Source organism: Sinohyriopsis cumingii, chromosome 4, assembly GCF_028554795.1.
Source record: "Sinohyriopsis cumingii isolate HCF-2022 chromosome 4, ASM2855479v2, whole genome shotgun sequence".
In the NCBI taxonomy this organism is placed as follows: domain Eukaryota; kingdom Metazoa; phylum Mollusca; class Bivalvia; order Unionida; family Unionidae; genus Sinohyriopsis; species Sinohyriopsis cumingii.
The window spans coordinates 27,859,983-27,874,078 of NC_142964.1; the positions used below are offsets into that span (position 1 = coordinate 27,859,983).

General features: G+C 35.8%; 2 pseudogenes; both read left to right on the forward strand.

Moving 5' to 3' along the window:
• The first annotated feature begins 557 nt into the window (after window positions 1–557).
• LOC149800857 (uncharacterized) lies at window positions 558–13,015 on the forward strand (annotated as a pseudogene).
• A 3-nt stretch (window positions 13,016–13,018) lies between these two features.
• Window positions 13,019–13,812, forward strand: LOC149800858 (uncharacterized; annotated as a pseudogene).
• The last annotated feature ends 284 nt before the right edge of the window (window positions 13,813–14,096 follow it).

Consider the following 14,096-nt stretch of genomic DNA (forward strand, 5'->3'; position numbering starts at 1 on the left):
TAGCGTATATCGAATTATTAACCTACAAGGTTATGGTATGTAGATTGTTAGACTGGAATCGAAGTGGATGATGTAATTTGCTACTATTTTGCATCGTAATACATAACTGAATTTATTAGTGAATTGTTAGAACTTGTACTTGCTTTATTAGTATATGAATATATAGATTGTGAATTATGCAGAGTTAGTCATTATTGGATATTGTGCACATATAATTAGGTATTTGTATAACTGTTTGTGTCTTTTATAATTCGTAGGATAGGAAATCCACATAATTGCTGTTGATGACGATAGTTTACTATATCAAGAAATTAACAATTAGGGATGTGTATGTATGTATTAGAAGTCGTTGATAGTATTGTTATTGTGATAGCACAATTCTTATAGAACAAAGCGTATATGGAATATTTAGATCTGAGTGCGTGAGTTGACATTATTTTGATGAAAGGTCTGTGCGAGTGTGATAAATTCTCCTGAGATTAGAGCAAGGAAACATGATTATACATCCCTTCTAATTCAACATGAAGCTTTCTGGCTGGGTGTAGAGTCGTCATCCGATGATCGGTAAGAGGAAAGGCACGTGGAAAGCACGTGGCAGACGTTATTGTGACGTTAACAGTTTGTGTGGCGGCGCAGTGCTGGAAGGAGCCCGTGATAGAGAGTACCGGAAGTGTCGAAAGGAAGGATCCGGAAGTGCTTGGAGAGAACGTAGTCAAGGGTACCAGAAGTACCAAAAGAGAAACAAGAGGCGGGCAGATGAGTAACAGAGACAATACTGAAGGGAAACACTCTCGCTGAAGACCTTAATTTCATATGATGAAATAGTAATTGGCAACTGTGAATAGGTCATTGACTGTATTTGTTCGAAAGAAATTGCAATTGAGGAAATTTTCGATGAAATTGTTGAATACATTTGATATATTTTATTAAATTGTTATACCTTTCGCCTTGCGTTATTTATACACCCAGACCGTCGGAATTGCTTACTGGAGGCTCGGAGCTATCTAAATTTTAATTGTCCACCTTCTCCGGTGTTAGAAATAATACCGTAGGAGGCACGTGACAGATAACATGCAATTTATACTTTTTTTCAAAATTAACATTGCATGTTAATGGGTTTACATGTGTTGCCTTTATCTTTTGTTTCATGGATCTTTCGCAAAATGTTAACATCTTTACTGTTTGGCAACTCTTATCTCGTTGTATGTTTTTTACCTTTAACATCTTTACCGTTTAATCTCTTACCTCGTTGCATTTGTTTACCTTTAACTTCTTTAACGTCGAATCTCTTATCTCGTTGTATAGGTTTACCTTTAACATCTTTACCGTTTAATCTTTTATCTCGTTGTATGTGTTTACCTTTAACATCTTTAATATTGAATCTCTTATCTCGTTGTATGTGTTTACCTTTAACATCTTTACCGTTTAATCTCTTATCTCGTTGTATGTGTTTACCTTTAACATCTTTAATATTGAACCTCTTATCTCGTTGTATGTGTTTACCTTTAACGTCTTTACCGTTTAATCTCTTATCTCGTTGTATGTGTTTACCTTTAACATCTTTACCGTTGAATCTCTTATTGCACTGTGTATCTTCACCTTTTTTAGAAATGGTTAGCGTCCTAACGCCTTTCTTTCTGTAATCCTCTATTTTCACATTCTTAGAAGTTTCGGTACCTTAGAGCCAGTATTGTGCCTTTGTGCTGTTAATTATTGTAATCACACATGAACCTATGTCGTTGCAGAGGGTCAATGTATTAAAAGTCGTAGGTATCACACATATAATTCATCTCTAGACTTACATCATTTTCTAGATGATGGAATCGAAGCAGCATATTATCTCAGTGACACGCTCTTTTTAATATTATATTAGTACTTCTTAATTTTCTTGTTACATTAGACTTGCAAAAACTTAATCTATTTAACCCATGTCATTAAATTCTAATTTCTAACCACTAGTACGCAAGACCACTATCAACGTCAAGTCTTAACAGAAAATAAAGAACTCCTGGTCGCCAGTGTCAAATGAACGATGAAATAAAGTTTTATGTTTGATGTGCGAGTCATCTAAATTGGCACACGTTCCGACATCTAACAGGGTGTCAAGGAAGTCAACTGTTATGTATTAAAAAAAACAAAACAGTTATAGGGGCCATCCATTTAGTACGTACGCAAAAATCTGGCAAAGCTTGACCCTCCCCCTCCCTGTACACATGCGTACTATTTTTACTCCCTCCACCTGCGTACGTACGCTTGACGTACCCCCACCAGCCAAATTATATAGAACGGCCTATATTTAATCCACACAAAAACGATTAAGGATTAATACTATTAACGTGTTTAATAAAACATAGTCCACGGACGTTGAATGTTTGGCAGCATCAAAGAAATAAGCTGCGTAACTTTACAAAGTTTGTTTCGTGTCTGCTAAAATTCAAACGCCGGCCGAACCCAGTCGAACAGGTTACGTATTAGACAAATTATTATCGATGTTTCACCCCCACCCACCCAGTTTATTATGCGTACCTACATTATCAGTTGACCCCACCCCCATACGCAAGAGTATGCATTTGGATTAAATCCCACCCACCCCATGCGTACGTACTTTATGGACGACCCGATACTAACAGGTGTTACAGGCCAGGTCTGAAGGGGCCAAACTAGTGCATTATATTTCAAACATAATTGTAAATGCAGGTATTACGTACCTTAGTGTGTTATGTTAGTGTACATGTAGCTACGTGTTTTCAAAACAATGTTCATTGGCTATTTGTCTCGATGCAACATACCTCTGTCTGTGTGTATTATTTTGTAATGGTCACTGTGTGTATTTTTCTAATGGTCACTACTCATTATGCCATCTTGTTTTATTATAGCCCACTACTCACAATGCCATCTATTTTTTTTATCAAGTTCACTACTCATAACTCCAACTATTTTTAATGAAAACTACTCATAATGCCATCTATTTGTAATGGAAACTAGTCATAATGCCATCTATTTATAATGGAAACTACTCATAATGCCATCTATTTATAATGAAAACTACTCATAATGCCATCTATTTATAATGGCAACTACTCACAATGCCATCTATTTATAATGGCAACTACTCATAATGCCATATATTGATAATGCAAACTTCTAGTAATGCACACATGTATCACAAGAAGATGGTATTTACTCCCAAACAAGTGAAAAGTATACCTATACTTGTCGCCGTTTCAGTGGTTACATGACCAAGTAGAATCCTCGAGGCAGTGAAACTTATTAGATTTGGTAGCCTAATTTATTTTTATTCATATAAAGCGTGATTGAAACCAAACAGATTTCGACCCCTCACACTAGATATATCAGTCGTCTGCGACCGACGCGAGTTCGCCAGCACGTGATTGATTGTGGTCATTCAGCCGCTGACAGACGACAGCTTAACTATACAGTAAATAAAGACAATTTGGTTACGTTCGAAGAGAAGTGATTTGCGAGAAGAAAGACGTATCAGACACAACACAGGCTGATATTGTAAACGGCGAATCTCTCCCATTCCCCTGTTTGGCGTGCAAAGACGATGAAAGAGTTTTAAGTTAATTATAGACTGTAAGCTATCATTATCACGAGCAATGTCTTTCCAAAATGTTCCTTATATGTTACTATTGAATGTAGCTATACTATAAGCCTATTTCACTACTATGTCCTTCAATCAATCAATTAATTAATCAATCAATCAATCAATCAATCAATCGATCACCCAATCAATCAGTCAGTAAATCAATCCATCCATCCTTTAATCCACCCATAGACAGATTTGCGTGTGTTCGTGCGTGTGTGCGTGTTTGTAATTTAATCAAAGCCGATCATAGAATTAAGTACTTTATAAAATTTTGAACCTATTTCGTATTGTATTAGGAATTATTTAAATATGTCACTAGTCTTACTGACATATCCAGATTACACAAAACAGCGATGAATTGATGTTGGGACAAAATGTTTTGCTGCAAATATATTATTTTGACAATCGAATAACGGAGTTCTATTACATCATTAAATCGCGCTAACACACCTTAAGCCTCGAGTAATTTACAATGTTATTAAGTGCTTGTGTGTGTGTGTGTGTGTGTGTGTGTGTGTGTGTGTGTGATTTGGACTTTTAACGAAGCTTATCATTCTGGGTAATCGATTTTTAACATATCGCTACGATGTCTGCAGTGTGGCAGTTTATGGTGATGTCTAGCACTGGGGCACCATGCCGCAGACATAGTAGCATGGTGTTCCACCCATTCACGTTATCCTGACACCAGGCCGACCATTCTTAACACTAACCTCGTAATGCTGAGTGCCTATCGAGGCATCTGTTAGTACCATTTTTATAAGTCTTTGATATGACTCGGCCGGGCTTTGAACCCGCGACCTCCCACATCCGTGCCGAACGTTCTAACCGCTAGACCACCGGAGCGGTCGTATTTGTGCTTGTGAAAAACCGTTAACCTTTCTTTAGTAGCTACTATCACAGTTACAGTTTAAAGTTCTCTAAGGCAAAAATGAAACCATAAAAGAAAGCTTGCCTAATTGTATAGCTAAGAACTGACCTCGCTTAATTGAATAAAATGCCGCTAGCTCTTTCAATATCTTATATTGGCTGTATTGTTGTGAAAATAGGAGGAATCCAAATCAATCAGACGTGTCAGGTGTAGTAATAAATATACATTGAACTGATTTCACGGTGGAAATCCGCTACCGTTATGTTCGGTTCTAACAGCTAAAGAACCTCGAACCCTCTGATGGTCACCACTTTTGTCAATCAGTTTTCGTCTAACAAGGATTGTAATAAACCGCTGCCCAGGATAATAAACAAGCCGTTGCCCAGGATGATTTAACAAGCAATTGCCCATGGTGATAAATATGTCGTTGCCCAGAATGATGTGATGTGTGATTTAGATTTTTAACGTAGCTTTAACAATTTTTCAGTCATATTGCTACGATGTCTACAGTGTGACAGTGTATAGTGATGTCTAGCACTGGGGCATCATGCCGCAGACATATAGCATGATGTCCCACCCAGTCACATTATTTATTTATTTATTTATTTATTTATTGCCTATGTTGTGACTCGAGAAGTTTCTATGAATTGATTAATTCATATTTATTATTAATATTATAACATTTAGTCCCGCCCATTGTATTAGGTTTATTTAGTAGTATTTCAGTCTTTGAGTTTCTTTTACAATTAGTCCTGGTCATATATTAGTTTTATCAATAATAATTAGGTCTTCGAGTTTCGACAACATTTAGGACACCGGGTTTATTTAAAGACCAGGAATAGATCAATATGTTAAGTGAAATAATTTATAATGAGCCACGCAATGTGTCATTCAAACAGACGACTGTTATGTGGCTGCTCTTAATTGAATGTTATGTGGCGTATTTTAATTGAAACGGACGACTGTGATGTTTTGTACTTTAATTAAAACGGACGACTGTTATTTATCGCATTTTAATCACAGTGGACTATTGTTATCTGGAAGATTTTAAATGAAAAGGTTACATATTCAATTTATTTTTTTACCACCAATTCACGGAGAACAAAAGAAATCCAAAGAATTTTTGGACGAAACGCATCTTGGAAATATTACTAATTTGGATTGAACACACCTTACGATGTTATTGAATCTTGCGACGCCGAATTGGGGGATCCATTTAGTAAAATTTTCCATCAAAAGTGTCTTCTTAAAAGGTTCTGATCTGGTATGGAACAATACTGGCACCATGATGAAATTGACCAAGCAACGCGATACATTACCCAACCAAAACTCCGGAATTTAACATACGGTTAACAAACATAGGCAGATTAATTTTTTCACACTAAATATGTCCTCTACATGAAATCACCATAATAATTTCCTTACTTTTGACAGTCTAAACTAATAAATTTATTCTCAAGTTGGAAAGCACTTTGCTGTTTACAATCTTTACTATTGGCAGAGAAGACCGGCAATATTATGTGATGTAACGCATCTTTGTGCAAACATGTAACCAGACAAAATCGAATTCCTCGTCCACTTTAGATGAATTGATGCCAATATATGTTATGGTAATATGTTCTTTGTGTCAGTTTTCGGTTTTCTCCCGGCTTTGATATATTATTGACAGACAAAAGGAGAAGACGCTTTATTTCATCAACTTGAAGGAAATTTATTGATGTTTCCAACATAATTTCTGCTATTTGCCTTGTTCTGCTCAATGTCCTGAATCAGGGCTCTTTGCATTAAACGGTTTAATCTCGTTTGTATCAAGACAGTTTGTAAAGACTCCAGAAATTGTAAATCTGGAAGTAGATAACTTCGGATCAACCTTGTAGCCAAGTCATTTCGATCAATGCAGCCCCTGGCACTGTATTTTTCAAATGAGTGCCAGAAACGTATTATAAAAATATTATATTCTACACTGGGCGCTTTGTATACTCTTATAAGCAATACAAAGTTAACTTTCAGAATGATTATGGAATAAGTACCATCGTGATTTAGTGGTTAGCAATATGTTACCTTACTCACACGGGACCGAATATACGCAGCTGGATGTATACACACAACAGAATAGAAGCTTATAACATTGACAATAGGTCCGAAAGTAAGGTCAGTGGGAAGAAGGTTAAAATATTTAGAATCAATCAGATGTTAACGGTCAGTAGGAAGGTTAGAAGATTCACAATAAGCCAGAAGGTAATGGTCAATGGGAATAGGGTTAGAATATAGACCATCAGCCACATGTTAACGGTCACTAGGAAGGTTAGAATCTTTACAGTAAGCCAGATGGCAACCGTCACTAGGAAGGTTATAATCTTTACAATAAGCCAGATGGTAACGATTAATGGGAAGGTTAGAAGATTGACAATAAATCCGATGGTAACTGTCAGTAGAAAGAAAGTCAGGATAATGAATAATTGTTGCATAACATTTTAGGTTGTAGCGTTTACCACGAAATAATTTCTTCAGAATGGGCTACATGTACACCATCTTCAGTGTGCATTTTCTGTTTATTTGGCGGTCCAAAAATATTACTCTATTGTAGATGTACATTACGTTGGGATAGATACATATATTATTAACACTCTGTGTCTTAAAATACTAATACGAAAGAGTGAAAAGAAACAAGCTTTGTAAAATTCAAGAAATAATGTATATCCCTAGATACAAAGTGCAGAAAGTAAAATGAATTTACAGTATTGCAAATAAATCCCAAATAATCTTAGAAGTCATAATGATTACAATTTAACTGTAAAAAAATAATAAACTTAGTGTTATTCCGAAATAAATAGCAATACGCTGAAGTGTTGGCACCTCTGTGGTGGCCCGTGTAGTAATCATACGCCAACATACTTTTGTTGGATCGCAATAATATAATCTAAAAATGTATCCTTATTTGAAATTTCACCATAAATCAGTCTCTATTACCAAGAATGTAATCTTTCATCACTTTGCATTTCCAGAGAAGAATCACTTGAAGCAAATAATTAAAAAAAAAATTCAGCCCAAATGAAACACTGGATAACAACAATATTACAAACGATTCTGCTCAGCACTTACAGCACGAATGAAAAGGTTCTAAGAAAAACAAGATTGTATAATCCTCTACTTGACCTGAGGTCACAATTAACATTTTCTAAAAAAGACTATTACTTAACAGTGAATCATTCGGAAAGGTTCCAAATGTTTACAAGATAAAATCTTGGTTATAATACGAAAGTCTGATACTAAAGTTATAAGTTATAATATAAAACGTGGTAAGCCACAGGTAGATCCTGCTTTTCGAGGGGAATTTCCAATTTTCTAAGCTCAGATTGAGATAAACACGTTACTTATGAAACCAAAATCAAAGATTCGGGTCAGGTAGAAAATGATGATGAAATTAGACAAGGTCAAATACAAAATACAATTATCCATAGCATATAATGAAAAAAAAATTAACAATCAATGCCAATTAAATATACATAACAAATCCCCTCATAAAGGATAAGAAATAATTATGCAATGAAGCTTTCTTTTGACTATTAGTCAAATGATTTAATTTCTTATAAAATTAATTCACAGGGTGGTCTATACCATTTTTATCGTTTTCAATCAATACTGCACCAACTGCGACATCACTTGCATCAACAAACATATTAGATGATTCACTGAAATTTGGAGCTGAAGGAACTGGTGCATTGCAAAGTCTGCCCTTTAGCTTACCAAAAGCATCCGGACAGTTTTCATACCAATAAAACGTTGTCAGTATCTCAGCAATTAAGGACAAATTGGAATAAAAATTTCTGATTTTGTCCAGCCATTCCCAAACATCGCATCAGTTCCTTTTTATTGATAGGCACGGGGAACTCCGAAATAGCCTTGACCCTATCATCTATATGTTTAATTTATCCATGTTCTACGATGAATCCTAGAGATATAGTAAAATAATTGTAAAATTTGCATCATTGAGCCTGTTAACGAATTTCCTAATTGTCTGAAAGTGATCTTCCAGGTGTAGCTGTAGATGATAACATTTTCAATGTAAGCCTCAAAATCATTTAGAACAAATGTATTCATGTTTATTAAACGTTGAAAAGTACAATGTGAACCTTACATCCCAAACGGCATCAACTTATGTTGGTAAAGTCTATCTGAATTCACGAATGCCGAAATTTACTTGGCTCTTTCCATCAGTGTAATTTGCAAGAAACCTTTCAAAGGGACAAACTTGGTGACATATTGTGCATTTCCAGTTTTATCAATGCAGTCATCGAGTCTTGGAAAGGAAATGAATCTGTTTTGGTCACATTGTTCACTTATCTATAGTCAATGCATATGCGGAAAGGTTTATCTGATTTCGGTACAAGTATACATGGTGAACTCCAGTCACTTATACGTTGTTCTGTGAAATCATTCTGCAGCACATACTGAGTTTTTGTTTTCAAAAATTCCTGTTGAAGAGTTGGAGAGGGTTCATCCTATTCAGATGTTGTTTCACAAGTGCGGAATATTCAATTTCAGTATCATGGTTTAGTTTATTTGCTAGTACAGTAACATCTGGAAACAATTACTCATATTCAAATAATAGCTGTTTTAGTTCAGTCTTTTCTTGTTGCTGCGTCTTTGAAATTTTTTATTCAGATTACTCATACTTTTTGAATTCCGAAGACTCGTTACACCAAAGTCACTACAGTCTGATTGCATTTCATTGCTTAAATCCTCTCTGAGTGGATAGGTACATCTAAATTGATTGCATGATTAACCTGGCTATCTATATCAACATTAGCCTTAACATATTTATAACGTATGAGCATTAAAGATGTAACGTAATTCATTTAATTTCTTCTTAACCTTTTAAGGACAATAATAACCATAAAACCTAATGTGAGGAAAATGTTGAAGATTGAGCGAAAGAAACAGAACTATATCACCCGACTGAAAAGTTCTCTACAAAATAGTTACGTCGTACCTTAAATTCGGTTTGGACCTGGTCTTAGGTACGTGAAGTTGGAATAACAGTAGTATAGTGGGCCATTATAGCAATAATGGAAATCCCAGTGAAAAAAAGTCATATGCCACTTTGGCGACAAAGGGAAGTTTACATGGGGAAATTTAACATGGAATGAATGGGGAATGGAGCATAGCGACAAGGGATTGGGCCACTAAACCGACAATGGAAACCCCAGTGAAAAAGGTGCTGGGACTGTTTAGCGACGAGGGGAATTTAACTTGAGCCTCAATGGAAATCCCAGTCAAAAAGGTCGTGGGACGATATAAGCTCAAACGGGAATTTAAGATGGTGGGACTGTCTCGCCTCAAACGGTAATTGAATATGGGATTTGGGGAATGTCTGGCCTCAAGGGGAAATGGAATATGGTAGAACTGCCCAGCTTCAATAGAAATCCCAGTCTAAAAGATCGTGGGCAACTCTGACGGCATAGGGAATGTAAGATAGGGAAATGTAACATGGGTGGGACAATAGCAGCTCAAGTGTTACTTGTTTAGGCTTGAATAAACAGTAACACAAGAAAAAGTGAAACAACAAGCTTTGAAATATATAACAAATAATTTGTTTGCCTGAAAAAATACTGTAAAAATGAAAAAATATGAGAACTTACGGCTTCCAGAATCAAATCCAAAAATAATACAAGAATAATCCACGAATAAAGTTTGCAAAGTCCTAATATTTAAATGTTCTAATGATTCCCAGTTCGAGTCCCGACGAATAATCCAAGATGGAAGGCGATGACGTATGCCGTAGCATGTACTGTGTGACGTCTACAGTTCCTTGTAGAAACATAATAATTAATCCTCCGGTCTTGGAAATCCAAATAAAATTTTCAAGAAAAGTCCTTGTTCAGGAGTTCTGCATGAATGCAATAATATTTCCAGAGAAACAAATTAATCTTTTAGAGTACAAATAATCTAAAGAAACTTAACAATTAACTCAAAAACTCAAAATTTCAATGATAGTCACAACAGAAGAAAACAACTTGACATCAACTGTTTAAAAGCCCGGATTTCTCTCTCAGTCTCTAAACATCACTGTTAATTTTAAGTATTTCGCAATTTCGGAAATGCCTAATTGCGAAATAGAGGATGACGTGATCATGTTTTCATGTAAAAGTCGCATAGCTTCTGTATGTCCTTGATAAGAACCAATCATTTTACTCCTAGAAAAGAGTTGTTTACTTGACCTTCATTCATGGCCAGGAACTAAGACAAAAATAGAAACCAGTGTTTCTAGTATTAGTTATCTAAGAAAAACTCAGGTCAAACTGAATTGTCTGGAAAATATCAAATTCCTAGTAAATAAAATTACGTTACATTGACATGTAAAGAAAATAAAAACACCCCAAAAAACACAAACAATCCAATCAAATCAAACACAAATTAAATCAGATATATGTAACACAAGGGATTGCGACTGTCTAGGCTCAATATAAGCGACTTAGCCTCAATGGGACTTCTATGTTAAAAAGGTCGTGGCCAGCTCTAGCGAAAAGGGGAATATAACATGGGGGAAATATTGGGGCTCTCTAAGGACAATAATAATGGAACAGATGGGGTGACGTCATGGAAAATGGCAACGATGTCCACCAGGTGTTATATCAAGTTATATGTCCCGCTCTGCCATGCGTTATAGCTTTTCACGGCGATTCACGGACAATGGGAATTACCAATACAAAACACTCTGGGACGATTCACTAACACGATAGTAGTGATAGGAGACTGTTTACGGACAATGGGAAATGCATTACAGACCATTACAGGGCACGTTTATGGACACGCTTTTTTAGCTCGCACTGGGCATGTTTACGGACAATGGGAATTTAACATGGGAAATATTGGGCCTGTTTACGGACAAGGAAAAGTTGGGTTGAATAGCCCTGTTTAAGAAGGGTTGTTACCTCCCTTGCGCGAGTTATCGTTATTTGTTAAATCTACTTCCGGTGAGCAAAAGATCAGATGAAATTACGTCTAACAAAGGAATCGCTTACCCGTGCTCTTTTGACAAGCTATCAGTTCGTGAATTGAAGGTTTATTTAAGAAATAGAGGTGCACACGTGTCAGGGAATAAATCTGAATTGATCAAGCGTGCTCAAGGACTTGTCAATTTAGGCACGCGTACGCTACATGAAATACAAATAGACGACAATGACAATGACAACAAACGTCATGCAGAAATATTTTGTACGCCTCTCATAGAAAATATTCCGGAGACATGGACTTTAAACGGCTTATGGGATAGTAATTTGACTCATTTGCCATTGTTCAGAACAGAAGATTTGTACAATTATCTTGTATTGAACAGTTCCAGAACTTTTGATTGTAAAATGATGAATGCCAAGAAGCAGTTGAAGGCTAAAGCTTTTATGAAGACAGACATGTGTACTCAGTTGCATATCACAAAATTTCGCAGGAGTGCTCGCATTGCTATGTGAAGGCCAAAGTAATTCCATCGTTGCCAAACGATTCTAAGAAGAAAATTGATTATGAAGCTTGGGCATGCCTGTCTAAAGTATCTGGAAAAGTACATGCTGCTGGATATAAATGTGAAGCCGGGTAAATAATAATTCTTCTTGTCATGTAACACACTTTAAACCAAAGTTTCAAAAGATGATGTTGATTCAGGGCCAGATCGGAGGAGGGTGTTTCCAGAAATTTGACCATCGTTTAATTTTTGCGCACATTTATTGGGTATTATGCACACTTTTAGTAAATAGGCACATAGAAGTTTCCTTTGGTGTCCTTTGGAGGAAAGTCAGGGTTCTTTTGAAATTTTGGAGAAAAAAAAACCCAACACTTGGCCATATCCGGCCCTGTTGATACTGAGATTTTATTCTGCCTCTTAATAAAAATAAGTTTTATCTGCTGGAAAAGAATTTAAATTTCAGTATACTATTGAATTCCACAAAATGTTCATGATTATGCCGTATATATAGACCTTGTTTTTTTCCCATGTGTTGTCATAGTATACACACACACATATATATATATATATATATATATATATATATATATATATATATATATATATATATATATATATATATATATATATATATATATTGCGCTTCACATGGTCTCTGCTACCCTTGGAGACTAGAGTTTTAATCAGATAACTTATATAACAAATATTTAATTATATATTATTTTTTCTTGCAGAGAAGGACAATCATGCAATCATATTGCTGCTTTATTGTATGCCCTGGTGGACATAAGTCATACCCAGAAAGATGTTTTAAATGCACCAACGTCTTACAAAATGCAAATGGAACCAACCCCGAAAAAGGAAACTCAGTCCTAAGAAATCTAAAAATATTGTGTTTAAGAAACTAAAATATGGTGACTTACCTGATAACATTTATGAAACACCAAAGAGCAAGATTGAAAATTTGGATAAGGTGGAACCAATAAATCTGAGCATATTTAATGAGAGGCTTAAGAAGGTTGCTCCACATGCTGCAATTCTTTTAAGCTGTGGTGATAACGGCTTAGACAAAAAGTAGGACATGCCAGTTTTGCATAATATAAATTTTATGTACTCAGATAGGGTAAACTTGAAGGAATGTGGTGAACAATTTCAAACTTACTTTCAAATGTTAAAATGTAGTGAAGCAGAAAGTGTAATTATTGAAAACTGCACTAAAGGAAAAGCAAACAGAAGTAACTGGCAGGAAGCTAGGTCAGGCAGGTTGACAAGTTCAAACTTTGGGGTCATCTGCAAACAACGGGATGACACAAAGCCTGAAAGTGCATTGAGGACAGTTATGGGTTAAAGCCATTTTGAAACAGCCACAACACGTTGGGGGAAAAGTCACGAAGCAGCTGCCAGACGAGTTTATGCCAAGAACATACAAAAAATACACAAAAACTTAAGCTGTGGTTTAACTGTTTCGCTACACTATCCATATCTTGGAACAAGTCCAGATGGAGCTATAGACTGTTGTGATAAATGTTGAGATAAAAATGGCTTGCTGGAAATAAAATGCCCCTATAAATCACGGGAAATATCACCCATAGAAGCCTGTAATGATAAAACGTTTTTTTGTGAATTGGTTAATAGACATGTGCAACTGAAAAGAAAACATTCGTACTATTTTCAAGTTCAAGGTCAGATGGGTTGGACTGGAAGAAAATGGTGCGATTTTTTGTGTGGACTTTGAAAGGTTATTCCACTGAACGCATATATTTTAATAAGGACATGTGGGACAACATGTTGCCTAGACTTATTTCATTTTACAAGGAAGCGGTAATTCCGGAACTATTTTCTGAGTGAGTGAAGCGTGACAAAAGTCTTCATTAAGGTGGACAGGTGATGTGACGTCACGGTACTGGAGATTGGTAACAATGTGACAAGGGTCTGACCTGAATATGCGCTACTCTAGGGAGTGAGAGAGAGAGAGAGAGAGAGAGAGAGAGAGAGAGAGAGAGTAGTTATATAGATATAGACATATAGAACACATACATAGATTGATGAACAACATTCTATCATACCTTAACTATAAAATCGATTTAAGAATATTTAGACAAGAAAGCAAAACTTTTCGAGGAATATGAGTGGCACTGAAAAGGGCGGTTTTTTTTTTT